Consider the following 23,098-nt stretch of genomic DNA (forward strand, 5'->3'; position numbering starts at 1 on the left):
TGCCACAATACAGAGACAAAATGATCAGCTTTAATAATTGGCTTAATTACTGGTGTCATTCTAAGGGGATCCAATGTCTGTCTGCCTGGGATGACATGCTTGACAAGCCACGCTGCTTCACAAGGGACGGCTTGCACCTGTCACCTCTGGGCTTCCGGATATTGGCAAAGGCTCTTGCCACCCCATAGTGCCTTTTTAGGCAAGGCTCAAATGATAAACCTACCGCCCTAGAAAACAAAAATGGAGAAAAACTAAGGGTAATACTGCTCAATGCCAGAAGTCTAAACCTCAAGATGCACGCCCTCGAAGCCCTCCTCAGTATGGAGAACATCGATGTCTGTGTTGTGACTGAAACCTGGTTCAAGGCTCCTGAGAGCACCCCAGCACTATCAGGTTATACCTCATATCATGCGTCGCCCCAAAATCCAGACCGAACCACAAAAGGAGGGGGAGTATCCATATTCATAAAGGATACCCACACCTCCAGGTTAGTGGCAACACACGAAACATCGGAGACCATCCAGGTGCAATTAACCATAGGTAAAACTGCCCTACAGTTTGTAACATGCTACAGACCACCTTCTCAAACTCAGGAAACCCACACAGCCTTCCTGAAGACACTGGAGAGTATGAATGTCTCTCCAAACACCATCATATTGGGTGACTTCAACTACCCAAACATAGACTGGGAACATTACTCAAGCCCCAACACCCTAGCCCAAAGGTTCCTTGAGTTCATAAACTCAAATGCTATGGAACAACTAGTCACCATCCCCACAAGAGGAGAAAATATACTAGACCTGATCATCACAAACATGGGGACAAAATGCTCCACACCGGAAGTATATCCCTCATTGGTGAGATCAGACTATAAATTAATCTCACTGGAGATTCACATCCCGCCCCCACCCCCAGCAAAAAAGACCAAAGTGAAGAACTTCTCAAAAGCAAACTTCACACTTCTTAAGACTGGAGTGGTATCCTTCAAGGCCCCCGAGCCAGTGGAAACCACAACCCACGCTGCTGAAACCCTTACAAATGCCTTCTACGAGCACCTCCAGGAATGTATGGATCAAGCAATCCCTAATAAAATCAAGACCCTTTCCACCAAAGGCAGGCGCCCGGTCTGGTGGACTCCAGCCATAAACAAACTCTACAACAAGAGGAGAAAGCTACTACATGATAGAGCAAAATCCCTAAAAGGGAAGGCATCTCTGATCAATACTAGAAAAAAACTACGATCACTCATAAAATCATCCAAGGCCAACTTTGAGAGAAAAATCGCTAATGACACAAAAGACAATCATAAAGCCTTCTTTAGCTATGTTAGAAACCTGGGTGGAAACTCTCAGATATGCTCAGAATTAGTCCAAAATGGTAAAAAAATCACTGAACCCACAGACATTGCCAACATACTGGCAGACAGGTTCAGTGCAAATTCCAAAAGGAGAAAATATCTATCCCACCAGAGTCTAGCCTCCCAAACATCTCAGATGCCCAGGTGAGAGCTGCTCTCTCTAAAGCAAAAAACACAGCATCAATGGGACTGGACGATGTCCCTGGCTGTGTGCTACACAAACTCAATGAGGAAATAAACCCACACATAAGGCTGCTGTTTAATCTTAGCCTTACTACAGGATACATACCCAAAGAATGGCGTACGGCAACTGTGGTCCCACTCCACAAAGGCGGTGCTTCTACGGACCCTGGAAATTACCACCCCATAAGCTTGACGAGCCTTGCCTGCAAAGCTATGGAGAGGATCATAATGGAACTCGTAAATAAAGACATTGGGGACCTACAGACACTGGATCCTACCCAATTTGGCTTTGTCAAGGGCAGATCCTGCCTCTTGAACTTGGTCAACGTTTTCGAAACAGTCACTAAGGCCATTGATGAGGGTAAGGCAGTTCACACAGCCTACCTTGACCTAGCAAAAGCGTTCGACACAATACCCCACTCGGGCATCATAGAAAAGCTCACCAGCTTAGATGTAAACCCATATGTCACAAGATGGGTTGCAAACTGGCTCAAGGACAGAACACACAGGGTTAGAGTTGCTGGTGCCATGTCAGACTCTAAGCCGGTCACGAGCGGTGTCCCACAGGGCTCAGTCCTGGGCCCCTCTCTTGTTCGGCATTTATTTTTCTGAAGTGCAGGCAAACATAGGGGATTGTGGCTGACAAAATTTGCAGATGACTGCAAACTGGGCACCATAATTGACACTCCATCAGACACAGACATCCTCCAGAAAGGTCTCATAGAAATGGATAACTGGTGCCAGAGCCATGGCCTTAAGCTAAATGCCAAAAAATATATAGTCATACCCTTTGGGAAAAACAAGGTAACCCCTAATTACCACATAGGTGGTAATCCATTAAACACGGAAGAAGTTATCAGGGACCTGGGGACCCAAGTTGACAGTAACCTCTCTTTTGACAATCACATTGCCAAAGTGGTTAGGAAGACCTTCTACATTGCCCACCTGATCATGAAGGGATTCACATCCAGATCAGGAGAGGTCATTGTACCCCTGTACTCTTCACTTATCAGACCAATGATTGAGTACAACGCCCCATTCGGAATGTACCTTACCCGACACCTGCAGCAGTTGGAAAGACCCCAAAAGTTCCTCACCAAAAGGATAAAGGGGCTCAAACATATGTCATACGATGCCCGACTGAAGAAACTCCAGCTCTATTCAGTCGCATACCGTCTGCTCAGAGGTGATCTGTGCCTGACATACAAGGCCATGTCCAACCCGGAATTAATGAACATGCTCCACCTCAAAAAATCCAAATCCACCAGAGCCATGAGAGCAAGAGACTTAAACCTCAACACTGATATAAATAGGACGTGCTGGAGGGACAGAGTCATCACCCAGAGACTCCCTACACTATGGAACAGAATCCCAGTCCATGTGAGGCAGAGCCCCTCACTGACTCTGTTCAAGAGAAATCTTGACGAGTGGATGGGAGATCGTAGGTTTACCCCGGAATCATCTCTGTATCACTGCTGGACAGAGGCACAGCAAACTAATGGGTATAGTATTCTCATCCTAAGGGGTGGTGAAAGCCACACACACTCTGGCTAGGCTTATAAATGCCCTAGGGCAGATAGCCTAGTATGAACCTATGAACCTATGAACCTAAGCAGAACATCATTTGAGCAGCCAGTTGTGGCCAAGTGTTATCTCATGATCCCCTGTCCTGCTCCTTGCGTATCACATTGCAGAATATATAACTGCCACTGGGGTTGGCAGGTAGCATATCTGAATAAAAATTCAGATTCAGACATCATTGTTAAGGTGCTTGTATGGCAGTTGGTGGATTGAGTTAAAGTTGTGAGCTGCAGTACATGGTTTGATTCACTCAGCCCTCATTTGCCTTTTGTATGACCTTGAGCAAGTCACATAACCAGACATTGCTCCTGGATCACCTCTTGGAAGGGATTGTGGGCCTACCTGGTTAACAAATGGGAATTATTACTTACTGTAGGACTGTTTATGCAATAGCTGTATAATATTAACATAATCTAATCCCCCTGATGAAATGTGTGTGAAGGAACACTCACTAAAAACTACATTATTCTATCTATCCAGTTAGGTGATCGTGCCTAAATTAGAAAAGAAAGAAGAAACAGCAGTAACTGAGCAGTCATCCCTTTTCATAAGATAGGATGTTCACACAGTGCACTAGCATATTTCACAAAGAATGCAGAATTACTCAGTCATGTCTTGTACCTTCACAGTATTACTCCTGTAGATAGACTTAATGAACTTTCCATTCAAAAGCCCCATTCTGGTTTTGCATATCTATCACCAGCTGAGCTAATAAAACTTTCAGCATATCTGGAAAACTCTGCTAAGTCTGTAAACTAACAGAACTGAACTTCATTTTCCAAACACACTAATCCTTATTATAGCCTTTTGGATAAGAGTCACCACAGTTGTTGAAACTAGCTCAGAGAAAATAATCCACAATCAGATGAAGTTAATTTCAGATTGCAGTGAACTGTGTCTTAATGGAACAAGAAAATAAAATTGGATTTGTAAAAGACTTAAGTACATGTCATGGCTGGCAATGATCCAATTAAACTGGAAAGTGGGATTTTGATTTCCTTTCCTTGTTTAACCTGCCTTGTTATTATACATACCTTAGCATTTAATAACCTGTCCTGATAAGTCATTCAATCCAGACCCCAGGATATCTGTAACTAAATCCTTTTCTGCTCACCAGAATCAGGTGCAATTCACACTTAATAAATTCCTTTTTTAATGTTTTCATCTTTACATCTGCATTGAATTGTAAGCACTTTCTCACCATGAAATTCACATTTAAAGGGTTTGTCCTGTTTTTGTGCAACAGATGAACTGAAATAAACAAGTCTCAATATGTTCCATGGCTTATTTTTTTTCATTAAACTGGAATACTTAATCAATATGACTGCTTAAAAAAAACATTTTTTTCTTTTGTACTGCTGCTTAAGACTCCGAAACAGTTAAACTGAATTTTTATTGGAACTGACGCATAATGCCCATCTTGCATTACCATATCATGCAGATCTTTTAGGGTGCATTTATATCTTCTAATAATACATCATAATATGTGCACTGTGAGAAACATTTATATAGTAAAGGACACATGACATGCGTTTAACTTAATTGCAGCTCTAACAGGATTTCACAAATGTATTTTAAACATGTTTGTAGAAAGGAGGGCAGTTGATTAGGGGGGAGGTAATAACTAATGGTAGGCAATGAATGAACATTTCTAGATCATGAAAGAGATTTTCCTCTCCCTATCTTAGAATGCCTGGAAATAAAAAGGGCACCAATATGAATATGTGTAGTGTGACCAGTCTTCTTTCCCAGTTATATACTTTGACTGTTTTTCTTTACAACTTACGTTTTGAAAAAAGATAGCAGAGTGATCACAAGAACTGCACTCCCTGAGTACATTATTGGAGAAGATTCATAAATACTTCGGTAGGAAGCCAAGCACGATTTTACTCACATGCAGATATGGACTCCTTTGACATTACAGTATATATGCTTTACCTTGTACTCTGGTCATATATTTGTCATGCTTGTAACATACTGGCCTGGAGATGCTACATTTGTCTCTTCTTATTCCAGAGGCAATGAATATGGAGTTGTTTATCACCTGTAATAATGCCTTGATCAGTAGTTACTGGTACAATAAACTGTAGTGATACTTCTGTGTATATAGAAAGATTTAATGAAAAACATATGTCAGCAGGTTGGCCAGGTATTGACTTATACTGTATTTAGTTTGTAGACATTTGTTTGTTAAAATTATACATTTTTGCTGATTGTAAATTCACATACTAACACATGAAATGGTTGAGGGAGGTATATCACTCTTAAACAAGACAAAAGATGTTTGAAATGTTCAGATCACGATTATAAATGAATGAATAAATAAACAGACAGATGGATAAGCTGCTGATCTGAGATTCATAAAGAACCCCATTATTTCCATTATGAGTTTTAGTAAAATGGCCCTGATTCTACAGTTTGGTGTTTTGTGATTCAGAGGCATGTTAGCCTCAATGAGGAAAACCCTCGTTATTGGCTAATTTGAATATCTCTGAATTACATGTGAACAAATATGAGTGCAGATCAGTTAACAGTAGCAGTGGCTATATCATGGTAGCACAGACACCCTATATTCACTATGCCACACACACACACACACACACACACACACACACACACACACACACACACACACACACACACACACACACACACACACATACACACACACACACTGTCACACACAGAATAACCCCAATGTCTCTTTTCTCCAGCCCTCATAATTCATGTATGATTTCATTTAGTCTGTAATGGCAGACATTAGGGCATTACACTTCATATCCTTCCATAAATCTAGGGCAGTGCAAAAGCTGTTAGGTTACATTTGCAGGAGTCATATTCAGTCCATCCATGCAGTTGTCTTGTCTTGCACTGTGACATTGCGGGGTATGACTACTGTCCCTGTCTCTCCCCCCATATATTATGTCTTTCCCACATGCATTATGAACTTTTACAGTCATTGGATTATTCCCAAGATCTTCAATATAAATGTAAAAATCCTGTATTGTACTACCTTCCCAGTTGGTAGACCAGCTTTGTTATAAGATTTACTGAGGCAGGAGTGCAGGGTTCAATTCCCTTTTGATGCCTTTAAAGCTTGGACTGCAATATTATCTTGGTGTCTAGTGGTTCCGCAAACAACTTTTTATTTATTTATTTATTTTTATTTTTATTTAAGTGCCTTTACCGCACATTATCTACAGTATTACTGCTGCCTGTTGTCTTCCTACCTGATATCTGCTATGTGTAACTGCTGTTAAGGGAAAAAAATAATAGGTTTTCCTGGTGTCTAGTGTTTCCACACCTGATCCCTGTTATGTGTAAGTGCTGTTAAGGCACAAATGAAGAGGTCTCCCTAGTGTCTAGTAATCCACCCAAACTATGTATTAAGAGTTAGCTCTGTGTCACGAGGTCCCCTCCTCAGTTAATTTATTAAGTATTAATCCTGGTTTCTAGTGGTCAACCTGGCCCATTTCTGCAGACTTTGATTGTTAGGCTAGGGGTGTGTGAATGTACAACAGTCACCTCAGACTCTTCCACATGCACATACATTCACAAACACAAACATGCACACAGCATCTTCCCCACTTGATCACACTCATCCATACTCATCTGTTCACCTATAGACACACACACACACACACACACACACACACACACAATCTCGAATGCTTAGAACAGTGATTTTTTTCAAAGGGAAAAAAAAAAATCACTGTTCCACAAAAAAAAAAAAAAAAAAAAAAAAAAAAAAAAAAATTAAAATATTACATAAAGTGGGAGGCTTCACCCCCACCCCCCTACTTAAATATACCAGCTCCAATATCCCACTACAGTCACAAAAACGGCAAAGTAATGGAAGCGGCCAAGCGATTTCTTTCCCAGGGAAAGAATTTGCTTATATGCCGTTTCGCTATTTTGCCTTTTCGTGCCTTCAAGTTTGATCAAGATGCATTCGAAAGAATGCGTCTTCGATCATTTAATAGGAACCCTTGAAAAGTGTCTCTCTGCATTGGTTTGTGCATTAAACAAATTAAAAAAAATATTTTGTCCCCTTGTAAAATAGGAGATTGAGCAAGTAATACTGAAAAGGTCTTTATTCTGTTCAATTTTGTTCAGTATGTTTAGGGACATCGATTTCACCAATGAAATAGACCAGAATTTTGAACCCATGCATTTCATGGCAACATTCAGTATGTTGAATGCTAGTTAAATTGGATTAAACAAAATAAAATCTAGGAATGATCAAATTAGTCTGTAATAGCTTACAGAAGGGAAAGGTAGGAAATCAAGTTATGCCATCAAGACCAGAGGCTGCCTGCTTAGTTATAGCACCAAGATATACACAAGCACAAACAACTGACCTTTAAATGGGTAGTCCAACAGTAAGCCTATCCTCCATGCTAGAGTCATACTACTTGTCCTGTTAAACTTAACATTATGCTGATGACTCAGTTTTGATATATTAGATATCTTTTTCATGTGGATCTATTAATAAGATCAAACATGTTTTGGGACTTGACTGCTAGTTCTTTTCAAAACTGTGCACATAAACTCTATTCATGCTCTATACATTTTACCTCAGCATATTCTTTGCTGTGTCCATACATGTTAGTTTTAAACATATATTTGCTGTGTCCATACATATGTTAGTTTTATACATCTATTTGCTGTGTCTGTAGATGTTGTTGTTTGTCTTTCGGCTTTTCCCGGTTAGGGGCCGCCACAGCGGAACTCCGGTCCACTAATGATTGGCAGTAGATTTTCAAGAACGCCGAGGTGCCAGCTCGACGTTCAACCATCAACGAAGACATGCCCATTTACGCATGTCTTTCAAATGCCCACCCAACCACAGGGAGGACATGCAGACTCCACACAGAAGGCACTCCTTGCACTCCAGCTGAAAATCGAACGGGACAACCTCTTGCTGTGAGGCAACAATGCTACCGCTGCACCACCACGGATCACTGTGTCTGTACATATGCTAGCTTTATATACTGTTTGCTGTTTCTCTAAATAACATCATGAGTTAATTATACCTTATACTTATGCTAAACACTTTTATATACTTACATGCAAAGGTCTGCCCTGTTAATATAATTATGGCTGAAAAAGGTCTTTGGTCCAGTCAAATAAATCAAGTGTGTTAAGTCAGTAAATAAGTCATTGCCAGGCACCAATGTAAGCACCCCGCCATAAACTACCTTTCTTCCTCCCTCCTCTCTCACATAAATACTCCATTACCTTTAGGATTTGTACTTTTGTTATCTAATCAGTTCTGTACATTAAAACTCCTCTTGTAAAAAAAATGTGCATGCATTTCTGTATCTATCTTTTATCTTTAGTTATATTTGTGTACCAATACTATTTCATCTGCAATTCCTCCATATAAGTATTTTATTTTATTTTACAATAAATTGAAGTTTTTATTTGTGGTGGAATCCTGGAGTTGCTTTTAGTTTTGAAGACGTTTGTACTGTCTTCCATTTCCTCAGTTGATTTGAATGTATGCTTGGGGTCTTGGTCATTTTGAAAGGTGAAATTCCTCTTCATCTTCAGCTTTCTAGCAGATGCCTGAAGGTTTTGGGCCAAAAGTGACTGGTATTTGGAACTGTTCATAATTCCCTCCACCCTGACTAAAGCCCCAGTTCCAGGTGGGGAAAAGCAACCCAATGGATGATACTGCCATCACCATGCTTCACCGTGGGGATGGTATTCTTTTGGTGATGCGAAGTGTTGTTTTGTGCAAAATGTACCTTTTGGAATTGTGGCCAAAAAGATCAACCGTTTTCTCATCAGACCATAACACAATTTCCCACATGCTTTTGGGAGACAATGTATTGTTTTGCAAATTTTAGCTGGGCCTGGATATTTTTCTGTGTAAGAAAAGGCTTCCGTCTTCCAACCATACCACATAGTCCAGACGTGGAGAATACGGGAGGTTGTTGTCACATATAGTACATAACCAGTACTTGCCAGAAATTCCTGCAGCTCCTTCACTGTTGCTGTAGGTCTCTTGGAAGCCTCCCTTACCAGTTTTTGACTTGTCTTTTCATCAATTTTGGAGGGACATCCAGTTTTTTGCAATGTAACTGTTATACCATATTTTCTCCACTTTTTGTTGACTGCCTTCACTGTGTTCCATGGTATATCCTATGCTGTGGAAGTTTTTTTGTACCCTTTTTCTAACTGATACCTTTCAATAATGACATCCCTTTGATGCTTTGTAAGCTCTCTGCAAACCCATGGCTTTTGCTGTAGCAGGCAACTGAGTAAATGTCAGGAAAATCTTACTAGGACAGCTGAGCTTTATTTGGGGTTATTCAGAGTCTCTTTAATTGATGGCAGGTGTGTACCCAAGAAGACTGAATGCTGTAATCAAATCAAAAAGTGCTTCAACAAAGTATTAGTTTAAGGGTGTGCACACATGCAACCAGCTTATTGTACGTTTTTTATTTTTTATATTTTTTCCCCTAACAGACTTGTTTGTTTTTCAATTGAATTGCAAAAGTTATAGCTCACATTAAAGGTGGGAAAAGTTTTGAAATGATTTATTGTGGTCTCATTTTTGTATTTCACAAAAAACTGGCAATTTAGCAGGGGTCTGTATACTTTTTATACCTACTGTATGTAAATGCCTGAGGCACAGAAGATAAGCAGAGTTAAAGACAGCACAAGTAATGCTACCAGCAATGTCATTTCACAAGATGAATATAACCTTTGATTCCTTAGTGGATGACACCAGCCCAAAGAAGAATGTAAGAAATTATAGTCTGGCTCCTAAAATAATGCAGAATTCAAAAGCACAATGTAACTGATTTAGACAGAATGATATTCCCCAAGTCGTAATCTCCTAAAACTATTTCTAAACTCAGTTATTCCTTCTAACAGTTGGTTTATGCAATCCAAACAGCTATCTCTTAAATTATGTACTTAATATAAATAACTGCCACAACTCCTCTCATTTTTTTTCTCCGTTTTATTTAGGCATGAAACATTAATGTATACTTCCATTGTAATTACTGCTGATTTGAATGATTTACAATTCATAATTATTCTGATGTATTACATTTTTCTACTTGTCCTGGACTCATTTTTTATAACATTCTAAGAGCACGGTACTTACACTGCTTTATGTATCATTATGTGGGACAGTGTAGTCCCTGGCTGAACCTGAATTTGGTCAACTCAGATTTGAGCTGCCATAACAAAAAACAAGCTTCAATAAATAAGTAAAGAAGTAAATATATATGAATAGTTCAAGAAATCCAAAACACTGCAAAACCAAATCCAAAACAGAAGCAGGGTCCAAACACAGAGTATCACAGCAATCACTTTATTAATTTAGCGCTTTCATCAGCCTTAAGCCTCAGACTTCATCAGAAACACATAAAATGAATTTTACAAGCTTAAATACCTTCCATGATAGTCGCATGGTACGTGAAAAGCACTCCCCCCAATTAATTGAACAATTAATTCTTAAAAAAAAAAAGTTTTTTGAAAATATATTTAAATTAACTCTATAAACAAACTATTATTCCTTAACATTAGTAAATATATGAATATGTATCAAAAAACTCATTTTTATAAATACATGTACATCAACCAGTGTTTGAATGAAGTTAGAAATAAATACAAATACTACAATAAATATATGAATGTTTGAGTATATAAAAAAGTATATAAATAAGTAAACAAGTATTACATTGACATTATCAGACCCAGACATAACGTTAATAAACATATCACTACTACAAATGATTTTGATTCACAAACAAGACATGAAATTGAGTGAATCAAAAAAGCTATTGAAATATTAGTTTAATGGTGATCAAATATGAAACTCTCATTTAAGTTTTAAATAACTGGAAATAGACAAGGTCTCATTGAGACCTGGGGGGTTAGTAGCATTAACACAGAGTTGTCAAACCAACTCTCTGTATTCCAACCATATGTCTTTAGGCCCACCCCTCATATCTTTGTCAACAATTTGCTCCAAACCTGAAAATCTGAAACAATGGCCACTGTGCTCAAAAACATGTCTAGCTAAAGCATTAGACAAATTAACTTTACGAATGTCGTAAATGTGTTGATATATCCATTTATTCAATGCATTTTTTGTTTTACCAATATAAAACCTAGCACATTGTTGGCAGATAGCAATGTACACTAAACATTTTGTCATACAGTTAATCTTTTGTGTTAATTTCACTTTGCCATATCCTTCGATATCAACAACATTTGTTTCAAAAACGTAACAACATTGGGGGCAGTATCCACATCTTCTCATACGACCACCCCCACTTTTCTGTACATTCCTTTCCAACATATTTTTTATGTTGGAACTTCTTTTATAGATCACCAGTGGCCTACATCCCATTTTGACTTTACCTTCTTGCTCATCAGTTAATATGCACCAATTGTTATTGATGATTTCCTTGATATCATTAAAAACAGGACTAAACTTCAAAATCAAAGCCCTATTAAAGCCTTTATTGGTAACCGTGGGGCTCAAATTACCAAACACACCATCAAAAGTATGTGTGGCTGTAGTTGACAAGTTAGTACCCAATAGGGGAACAAAATACCCATCAGTTCTTTTAGTAATAACTTCCTGCAAAATAGGGTCAATAAAAACTTCAGGGTAACCTCTCTTAATCAACATAGATTTAAGTGTATCAATTTCATCAATAAATTGTTTGAAATCTCTAACCATCCATGCTATTCTCACCCCCTGCCCCTTGACAAGTGACCTCGGCGGCAACTTTCAAAATGCAACAAGGTATTAGAGAAGGTAGATTTTCTATACATGGTCGAGTTAAACCCTTTTCTGACATAGTCCTTAGTGATTTTGATACCTAAAAAGTGTATTGTGTCCATGGCAAATTCCATTGTGAAGGACAAAAAAGTTGTACTGTTGTTCAAAAACTCAAAAAAACTGTCCAAGGCTTCTTGAGGACCATCCCAAAATATCAGGATGTCATCAAGAAAGCAACCATAAAACTTACAAAACTTGAATAGGTCATTTTTGAAAACAAAATTTGTTTCCCATCGAGTAAGCACAACGTTGGCAAATAAAGGGGCGCACGCGACCCCCATTGCCACACCAACCTTTTGTTTAAAATACTGATTGTCAAACACAATGAAATTATTCTCTAAGATTACCTCTATGAGCATTCTAAACATTAAAATCCTGTTGTGGCCAAAGGTGGTATTAGAACACAGAAAGTCATAAAACCATTGAATACCAATGTTGTGAGGGATAACAGGGAATAAGTCCTTGACGTCTATCGTAGCCAGGATCAGATGTTCATGATACAAGATATCTTTAATCTTGCTTAAACAATCCCAGGAGTCCTTAAGGACATGTTGGTGTTTGTCCAACGCATTTATTTAAGTGAAAATCCACAAATTTGGCCAGATTAAATGTTTTGGATGCCTTAGCATCCACAATGGGCCTCAACGGAGGGTCAACAATGTTTTTGTGGATTTTTGGGATGTCAAAAATGGTCTGTATCCGGGGTGATTTCTGTTGTAAAAAGTTAAACTCACTTGTGATGATCTGTCCATCTAAAAGCAAGTCATTCAAAATAATGTCAATGTTTTTGTAGGCTAAATTCAATTCATTCAGTGATGTTTGTTCATAACTATCACTGAACAAGTGTGCAAACATTTTCTCTAAGTACACCCTTTTTTCCATTACTACGATACCCCCTCCCTTATCAGGTTTCATTACCCTGATATTCATATTATCACATATATTTTTTAAGAGTTCATTTTCTTCACTTGTAAAATTGGGTCTAAAATCTTTTTTCTTATGTTTAATAAGATTTCTAACTTGATTACCACAAAGGTTTTCAAACACCTGTAACAAAGGGTGTAAAGGGGGGTTAAATGTACTCAATTTTTTACATTGAGTAGCATGTGTATTATCAAACTCATTATCAAAATAAATACACAAGTTGAGTTTCCTCACAAACACTTTTAACTCCAAAAGGGTAGTTTCTACAGCAGGAATCTTAACAGGAACATAATTAAGCCCCTTTTGGAATAATTCAGCCCATTTAAAGTCAACATTTACATAAAGTTAAATATTTTGAAATCACTCTCTTTGTTCATAACTATATGTGTTGCCATTTGTGTAACATAATCCATTACCACCTGTTGTTCACCTTCCCCCATCCCCTGTAGGGATGGCCCCTGCTGGAAAATGTATTCCTGTATTTCCCATTGTTCTCGACATCCCTGTCCTGGATGGAGTGCCTCGTTCGATTCTGGAGGTGTTCTGACTCCTCAGGGGCATATCTAAAGGGGCTACAATGTCAAGATTATCCTTTTCAGCTTCTTCCCTCAAGTCTTGATCAACATAATCATTTACATACATATTTTCCCTGACATTAACTTGCTGTACTCTACCATATCCACTAGGTGGGGGATAAGCCTTCCCAGCATCATAATCTTTTTTGTCCCTTTGCAATTTCTTACTTTTTTTGTTAACCAAATCCTCCACATATTTATCTACATTGACAAACATCGCCCTATATTTGTCAATTTTTTGTAGAAAACCTAAGTCGTTTTTAAGAATAGCATCACATTCATCAATCGTTTTCTTAGATGTTACCATTTTCCTTTCATTTTCCCTCATCAAGCATTCAACTAACACACAACCATGTCTATTGAACATAGAAATATGTTCTTTGTAAAAATCAGTGCCTTGAACAGTTCCTGAGGGAAATCTCCATGTCCTCAGTCCTTTGGGTACATGCTCCCTCTGTAGGCATTCCAGTAAATAGTTATTCTCCACCTGTAATTTATGATATTTGGTGATTTCTTTTTCAAGATGTCCGAGTTGTTCATCCACAGTTCCTACATAGTTGTTGGCATTACTGGTGTCACCATAATCTTTGAGTCCAGCGTTTATCCATTCAGATAAGGAAAAAGACGCCAAACCATTTCCGATGTCAGGCAAACCATTAGCACCACCCGCTGCCTCTCCTCGTCCAATAGCGGTCCTCGTTGATGCAAGAGAGGCAGAAACGGGACTTCCTTAAGCTGGGGGGATGGAACTTTCAATGTTATCCTGCGACCGGCCCTGTAAGCCACTCGCTTGTCCAAATGTTGTAGGTAGGGCACACAAGTTCCTGCCCAAGTCAGTAACTGCTCAGACAGCACCTGTATAAGGGCTGCCAGGCTCCCTATGGAACTATTTAATTCATGAAGGGAACCTGCTGAGATGTCTCCGATGTCAGAAACCGACTCCATAGAGAACAGACCAAGAAATCCAAAACACAGCAAAACCAAATCCAAAACAGAAGCAGGGTCCAAACACGGAGTATCACAGCAATCACTTTATTAATTTAGTGCTTTCATCAGCCTTAAGCCTCAGACTTCATCAGAAACACATAAAATGAATTTTACAAGCTTAAATACCCTCCATGATAGTTGCATGGTACATAAAAAGCACTCCCCCCAATTAATTGAACAATTAATTCTTAAAAAAAAAAAAAAACGTTTTTTGAAAATATATTTAAATTAACTCTATAAACAAACTATTATTCCTAAACATTAGTAAATATATGAATATGTATAAAAAACTAATTTTTATAAATACATGTACATCAACCAGTGTTTGAATGAAGTTAGAAATAAATACGAATACTACAATAAATATATGAATGTTTGAGTACATAAAAAAGTATATAAATAAGTAAACAAGTATTACATTGACATTATCAGATCCAGACATAATGTTATATTATATATATAAATAGTTATTAAAATCACTTTACTGCATTTGTACCTTTAAGTAACTAAACTAAGACATTAGTAACTCATCTAAGCAAATTCTGTGTGTTTTTTTCCATTCTGCTTCATGACTGTACCACTAATGTTTAACATTTTTTGTTTCATATTTTCTTTCAATTTTAATATAAGAAAATGTTTTTAAATCCCAGTGGACATTATTATATTTGAAGGTAAAACTGAATGAGGAAACAGTATTTAATAGCTTTAACAGGACTGTTAAGCATTTAGTGTATGTCAACAAAGTAAAGAAAAACTCCTGTCTTAAGTAATAAGAAATGAAGCATAGAAATAAATATATCACTGCTGTGTTAAATATTGCTCTGTATCCCTTAAGAATTGTCATATAGAACATGTCAAATGGTCTTGCTAGTAAAATGAGGTTCATATATGACCACAGAACTCAAAGCCGGTTGCTGATTGATTTTGACCAGACAAGAAACTGAATCTGTTTGTCTCTTATTCGTGGATCATCCATTAAGGATTGACATTGTTAACACAGTCAGTCTGGGCCCTAAACCACTGTTCAGATACTTCCTCATCTGCTACTTTGTCTGGGGAGGTTTAGTACTTAAATAAACCTTGTAGAAAATGATTTTCTGATTTTATTCTACCTATATTTAATGTATTATGCAATTATTTTCTCCAGCTATATTTTACTCTTATTGGGACTATTGGGATAGTTCTGGAATGAAGACCTATTGCAGTGTGCATTTTTCCATTACCAGTTTTCAGATAAATTATTAATCCAAGGTTGGATGCAATTTCTTATTTAAAATGAAGTAGCTAGTAAAACTATTGGTATGTGCTGCAGAAGATGGCTTTCTTACACTTCCTCAGGTATCCATTTCACAAACCTCAAGTCCCTGATACTAAATTTGCTGATAAATGTTTTCTATAGGAGATGACTGCTGGTATAGTTTCTATACATGTAACATATGTGGTACTCTGCCATCATAAAACACAAAGCAACATCAACACAGGCATACTAACACATTACAGAAGCTATGCACCACTGTAAGTTGCCATACTGGAATCTATAGATTGAGCAGCATGTATGAAATAACATATAGCACCATTGTTGTAGTATGTAACATCAGAAACATTAGTCACATCCATAATAGAAGTGGCCCATATAATTCTCTGGCCATATATACTCTGGACAGCAATATGTGCACAGCATATATGCATTGTAACATGTATTCTTTGCAAAGGATGTTCTCATGACAGTATGTACCACTATGACACTACAGCAGGTACACATGGATGTGGCCAGACAGCATCTGTATATGTTATCATCATATAAACATTCTGCATAACATGAAATTTATGTAGCTGTGGTAGTATGGGTTATACTTTAAAATTCATAGTAGCATCACAAAACAAATGACAAAACATAATGATAGATATACACTTAGGGCAAAGATAGCAATAGCACATGATCATGAATGCAGTCTTTGTGTGCATGTGACAGAGTGTTAAGAATGTTGTGGGACACACACACACACACACACACACACACACACACACACACACATGCACACACTCACACATTAATACACATGCATGAACACAGACACACACACACACACTAATACACATAGATGAACACAGACACGCACAGACAGAAAGACACATACACACACACACACACACACACACTCACACACACACACACACACACACACACACACACACACACACACACACACACACACACACACACACACACACACACAGACATGGATCCATAAACACAGTTATGGCTTTGACACATATATGCTTTAGCTAAAATCCTCAGTTCTTCTGTATGAGTGCTGCAGATTTTTGTTGTACCACATGTTGATACTCTTGATTGGCACCTTGTTGTCTTGCATCATCATTTCCAGCATTATGATGCCAATACTCATCTTCACTATGTTATTAGTCCAACCAGTGTTGCGGTGCACTTACAGCTAATTTATCCACCACTGCATAATGCATCATATTACATAGCAGGATTGCACTCCATACTTTCTGAACTGCATACTACAGTATACCACCTAAGGTGTTCAGTCCATACTACAGTGTACCACCTGAGTTGTTCAGTCCATACTACAATGTACCACCTGAGGTGTTCAATCCATACTACAGTGTACCACTTGAGGTGTTTAGTCCATACTACATAGAGTTACCACCTGTCCCACTTTACAAGGGACAGTCCCTTTTGAGCAGTTGTGTCCTGCGAAAATATTAAAAAAATGGCAAAATCCTGAGATTTTAGGGCAAAAATATTTCATAAGTTTTCTTTAATAGTTGCATAAAACAGGTATTTTTTATCTGAAACACTTATAATTACCCATTATACTCATGGGGATGAGAGCATCAGTCAAATGTTGTAAATTAAATGTCATATGAAATATCATAAGCACCTCAAATTCTACAAGAATAAGCTTTTATTTTGCAAAAGACTGAAATTCCATCCTTTGCATTGATTATGGGTATATTTTATCCTGCAAAATCTGACATTTCTACAAAAAATGACTAACTTTGGACATTTGAAAAGGTGGCAACCCTAATACTACGGTGTAGCACCTTATGTATTCAGTCAGCAGAAGCACATCCATAGATGGGCAAACACCTGTTATATGATGTTGTAGGTCTGTTGGTTTGCTGTTGTGCAAATCTCCTGTGCCTTGTTTATTTGTCTTTTCATCAGCATGAGCAGCCATGTCTGATGTGTGTATGCTGCATCCCCTGCCAAGCACCTCTGTTCTTTGAAGATGACCTGAAGTGCATGGCACAGCCAGATAGTGATATCATATGTGCTGCCTGGATGTTTGGAATAAAAGCTGTATACATATACAATCATTGCACACCTGATCCTGCTATAGTACAACAAGAGATTATTCATTCAAGACTCCCTTATTGCTTTGCATATGTGATCTATGGCTACTATGCCAATGACCATGCCATTAATGTGTCGAAAGGTTCTCATTTCATCTGAGGTATCCTTTTCAGCCAAGGTTATGGGTATGCCAGTTATATTCCTCACATGTACCTCCATGCAATGTAGAAATTGATTGGTAGTCCTACTTGGGCATGCCTGTGATGTACCAGTGGTGTCCCCTGAGGGTTACTGGAATCTGCTGCTGATGCCAACTGCTGTCATGCATTTGGTGTGCTGTTTAGTGTGTGATATATGTGTGTAGTGTGTGTATGCATATCACAATACATGCTACAATGTCTCTTGCTATCTCTGTACTGTGAGAACATTATATTTCACATGGATTTGATACTAGCTCTGGCTGATTGTGTGGTATTTTCACTGGGATGGTGGTGATATACAACATTTGACTGATGCTCTCATCCCCATGAGTATAAAGTAATTGGATCATCATATTGATGCTTTAATTCTGAGTAGCAGTACTGTGACTTTTCTCTCATTTGATGTATTCTCACTACACCTTCAGATGTCTCTGAACTGAGTGCAGTCTCATATTGATGTAATGTAGCCATACCAAACTCCTTTTGCATGGCAATACCATGGCTGATCTTACCCCTGTGGCCCTGTTTGCTTCAGTTCCCCTCCTCGTATCCCTGTATTTCATGCATTATGTGGACAACATCTCATCGTATCCCTGTATTTCATGCATTATGTGGACAACATCTCATCGTATCCCTGTATTTCATGCATTATGTGGACAACATCTCATCGTATCCTTGTATTTCATGCATTATGTGGACAACATCTCAGAATCCCAGCAAAGAATAGCTTAGAGGAGCAGCTTTGACTATTTATTTGTATGTCTGCATTTTACGTATTTTCACTGAAGGCAGGTTTTATGATTCCCACATATGGCTCACATGTGATCTATACCAATGGTTTGTGAGGGGATAACTTCCCACAGAGGCATCTTATTGACAGTGCCAGATGCCCTGTTACCCTGTCTCATGACACCCATAAAAATCCATACAATCCAATAGACCCTGGGTACAACTGTGCACTATCACAAACCAGAAACCTTACTGAGTATGTGGTTGAATTGCTGAAGGCACACTTTTGCTATGTGGCTTCATCCAATTGTGCACTGCAGTATTACCCTGACACATATGACACAATAATATCCATGTGTGCAATATTTCACAATATCATAGTTATGAAGTAGTAACAGTATTGTGGGCTTTTGCTGGGCCAGATGTTCTCTGTACAACAGGCAGCAGAGGCTTTGCTAGATGAGGTGTCAGAGAATGAGCCAGCAGTGGATGATCATGCCAGATGAAGGCAGCAACAGTAAGCAGTGATGTTAATAAAGAGGCAGCTAATTGCACATAGCTTTACAATGCAGTAAACAAGAGTCAAATAGATGCACTACAGGAAAACTGATGCATGCAAAACTACAGTACAGGAAAACTGATGCATGCAAAACCAACACCCATGAATAGGCTGGCCACACTGTGTATCAGACATAAGCAATCCAAGTAACAATGTACAAAGGGCAGGGCGCAGTTGTCATCATTCACACAGGTGGTGAAGGGAGTACAGGAGTGCCTGACTTTCACAGAGAAGTGTATGATTGTGAGTGCTGAGCATTATAAAAATAAAAAGTGCTTTGATGTGAAGTGCCAGAACTGATATGAAGATTTAATGTTGAGAAGGGCTGGGGTCAGTGGATGTGTGTGATGAGCTGGGAGCTGTGGCTGTGTGAGTATGAGTCTGCAGGAACACAGCCTCCACACTCAGTGCAGCACTGTGGTTCAGCCAAGTGGATAGGTCATGCATTGCCAAGGGTTTAGCATCCAGTGCACACTCCTGATCATTAGAGCCGGTTTTACCAGCAGTTGCACCGGCTCTACCATGACCCTGCTTATGTGCTACATGACCTTGAGTGACATCTGCTAGGATATGTGCCAGCATGATGACAGTCATGACCACAGGAATGCCTCTCCAGTGGGTAGACACCTCTGTGATAGATGTTACTGTGGGAATGCTAGCACTGCAGGAGTGGGATCCCACATGTCCAAGGGCACATTAGATAACATGTGTGGGTTAAGCAGGTGAATGGCTCCAAGGATGTCCTGTCACCCCAGAAGGTGAGCCAGAGAAGACATTGCATGGTCCAGAGTGTTATTCAGTCTATCCAATGAATCACACTTAGGGAACATGCACTCCTGTAGGTCAGCATGCACATCTGAATCAGCCTCACTATCTTTGCCATGACTGTAGTGGCACTACCCTATGCCTCCACAATGACTATGCATGCATTATATGTTGAGTTGCAGCTACTAGCACACCAAACTCAGGGTATGGGCATTGACCATGTCTTCAGTGACTGCCATTACCAGCTTCTCTGTGTGGATCTCTCTGCCCATAATTGTTAGGAGGAGATGCAGACATCTGTCTACTGTAGACCAGCATACTTCACTGATTGATAATGCCCCCACCAACCTGCCCTCTCTCTAATTTTTCAGTAGCCTAAGTATCTGCAGACATAGGTGTATCCATAGTGCATGTTGAGGTGGTCACACCCCCATCTTAGACATATATTCTGTACCCCCTGTCTGTGCTATCACATCCTCTCCATTATTACAGATCCTCCAACATCAGATGTGCATAGCTCCACAGTGCTCGTGCCTAATAAGTAATCACCTGTGAGTACACCAAAGAGCAAAATATGCATTTTAAGTATGTCCCTGCACACCAACTACACATATGAATGAAGATATTTACAATATAAGCATGATAAACACTAATACCCATGGCCATATCTTGTGTGGATAATTGTGGACATTGAATCCCTGATGTACATTTATATCATAAATTAGATTTAATTAAATACCATAAATTTGACAGATTTAATTAAGTTATGTAGTGATTAAGAGGTAAGGAAAACTTGCAGGAATTGATAAACTGAAATAAACCGAAACACCTGAGGCATCCACAGTGTATTTTCTCTGGGGCCTGTCCAGTACCACTTTAACATCCAGCACCGTGTTGTTGGAGTCTGTGGAGGTGGTGCTGCCTTTAAGAAAGGCCATACTGCATGTAATGATAGCTGTTGCTTCACATCCCCCTGCATTTGTATATGCAAACAGGCCTGTTAACTGTATGAGTATTTTGTGGTTCAGCCATTTTTTTATGTTTAACTATATCAGTATCACCATAGTAAGAACTTCAGTTCTGAATTACATTTACATTTCCCCACTCCCGTTGTCACTGTCCTGTCTCTGACACATATTTATTTTATTCATTATTTTGTTTCCTCCATTTCTTTTACTATTTTATGTAGAAGCACAATGAACTGCACTTATCCCACCAGCAAAGGCCTGTTGGCACTGCCATGGGTGTTAGCAACAGCAGAACCACCATTACCGCAACTAGAAGCACCCAGCACTTCCTATGCCCAGCATACCACAGTTGCCTTTACACATCTTCCCTATCTGCACCACCTGCTTCAGGTAGCTCTATACTGGAAGCTGGTCCAGTTGTGCCTGCCAGTAGCAGTAAGAATGGAGGTGACACCTTCGTCACCCATAAGAAGCTGGTAGAGGTTGTGGAAGGTATCACAGACAGGAGGTTGGATGCCTGAACTGACCAAATGGAGAACCTGATCTAGGCATTCTTTGGGTCTTGCACCTGCCCAGCACTGGATCCACCATCTAACTGAGGGCCCAGAGGGGACAGTAACCAGGGTGACATGTAATCTTTCACTGGGTCTCAGCTAATGGAGATTGTAGCTGCAAACCCAGTCCTATCCCCCAACCAAGTGTTTCTCTCCCTTTTCTGTCCATGTCCACTCCTATTGGTCATTCATTCCTGCCTTCACCATTGTCTTCCCTCTGTCCAGTGTCTCCTTCACCATTATATTCCCCCTCATTCAGTGTGTTACTGAACACCCTTTCAGTCATATCTGTCTATCCCTGATGCCTATCCTATCCCAACTCTCTTCTTCCTCTTATTGCACATATTTCCTTCCCCAACATACACTTCATTTCAAAAATATGAAATGGGTGCCTGCCCCACAAAAATGTAATCCCACACTATCTTTATCCTGCGTGTTCTTTACTTGCCCACTTTCTATTCTGCCCTCTGCTTGCTTCCCCTTTCCATCTCTTTCCTCTACAACATTTACAACATTTAATCCAGTCAAAAATACATAAACACACCACACACATGCCTGTGTAGGGGTCCTAGGTCACTTAATCTTTGTGTGCTCATACTGTGTGCAGTAGTCATGCAGAGCACAGTCAATGTCCATTTACAACCAATAAGGAACTGCACTGCTCATTGCATACCCACAATTCCTTACAGTCACTGCCATCTACTAGGTATATTGGCATTGGTTGTGCAGATGAGATGAGTACCACTGAGCATCAATGTGCCTACAATAATGTATGAGCAGATGGCATAACTTGGGTAAAGCTTGCAGCTTTAGTCTGAGTGCTTCAAAGGCTCAGCTTGTAAAGTAAGTGATTTGTAGAGTATCAATAAACAGAGTGGAGGGTTCAAATCCCCTCAAGGTTTTATGTTTTTTTTTTAATTTTCTGTTTCCATTCTGTAAATGTGCAATGATTACCCGTTATGATACCCTCAGCATGGCTGCTTCTGTGGCTCAGCTTGTAAATGAAGCATTTCATAGAATGTCAGTGAAAAGGGTACTTGGTTAAAATCCCCTCATGGCTGTATTTGGTTTTAACAAATCTGCTTTCATTTTGTAAATGAATAATAATAACCTGCCTGAGGATTCATTAACATGCATTTATGCTTCTCACTCAAACTACACATTTACTTGGTGTTTTTGTCATGATGAGCAACGGTGATCATTGAATATGCAAGATGCTAAGCGAGCCTACACATCCAGCAGCACCTGTTCATAGCCAGCATAAGTGTTAATGGCCATGAACAGAGGTATGTAATCTCCACATACCCAGTAAGCCAGCATATGCAGATAGCATAATATAAGGCAAGGACAACTTGAATGAAAGACTTAAGAGATAGAGGAAGCTAAATGAGGAAATTACACTCAGCTATAACTGGATTAGTGCACAAACAGCAGCATTTAAATAAATAAATATCTTATTTATGCAAATAATCCTGTTCACTTAGTGACACGTACTTAAAAATAAAATGCTGACAAAGGATGTGACAGGGACACAAAGCTACAGTCTAGTAAAGGGGAATAAATGTGATAAATGTTT

Source organism: Protopterus annectens, chromosome 4.part1, assembly GCF_019279795.1.
Source record: "Protopterus annectens isolate FY-2018-M chromosome 4.part1, PAN1.0, whole genome shotgun sequence".
In the NCBI taxonomy this organism is placed as follows: Eukaryota; Metazoa; Chordata; order Ceratodontiformes; family Protopteridae; genus Protopterus; species Protopterus annectens.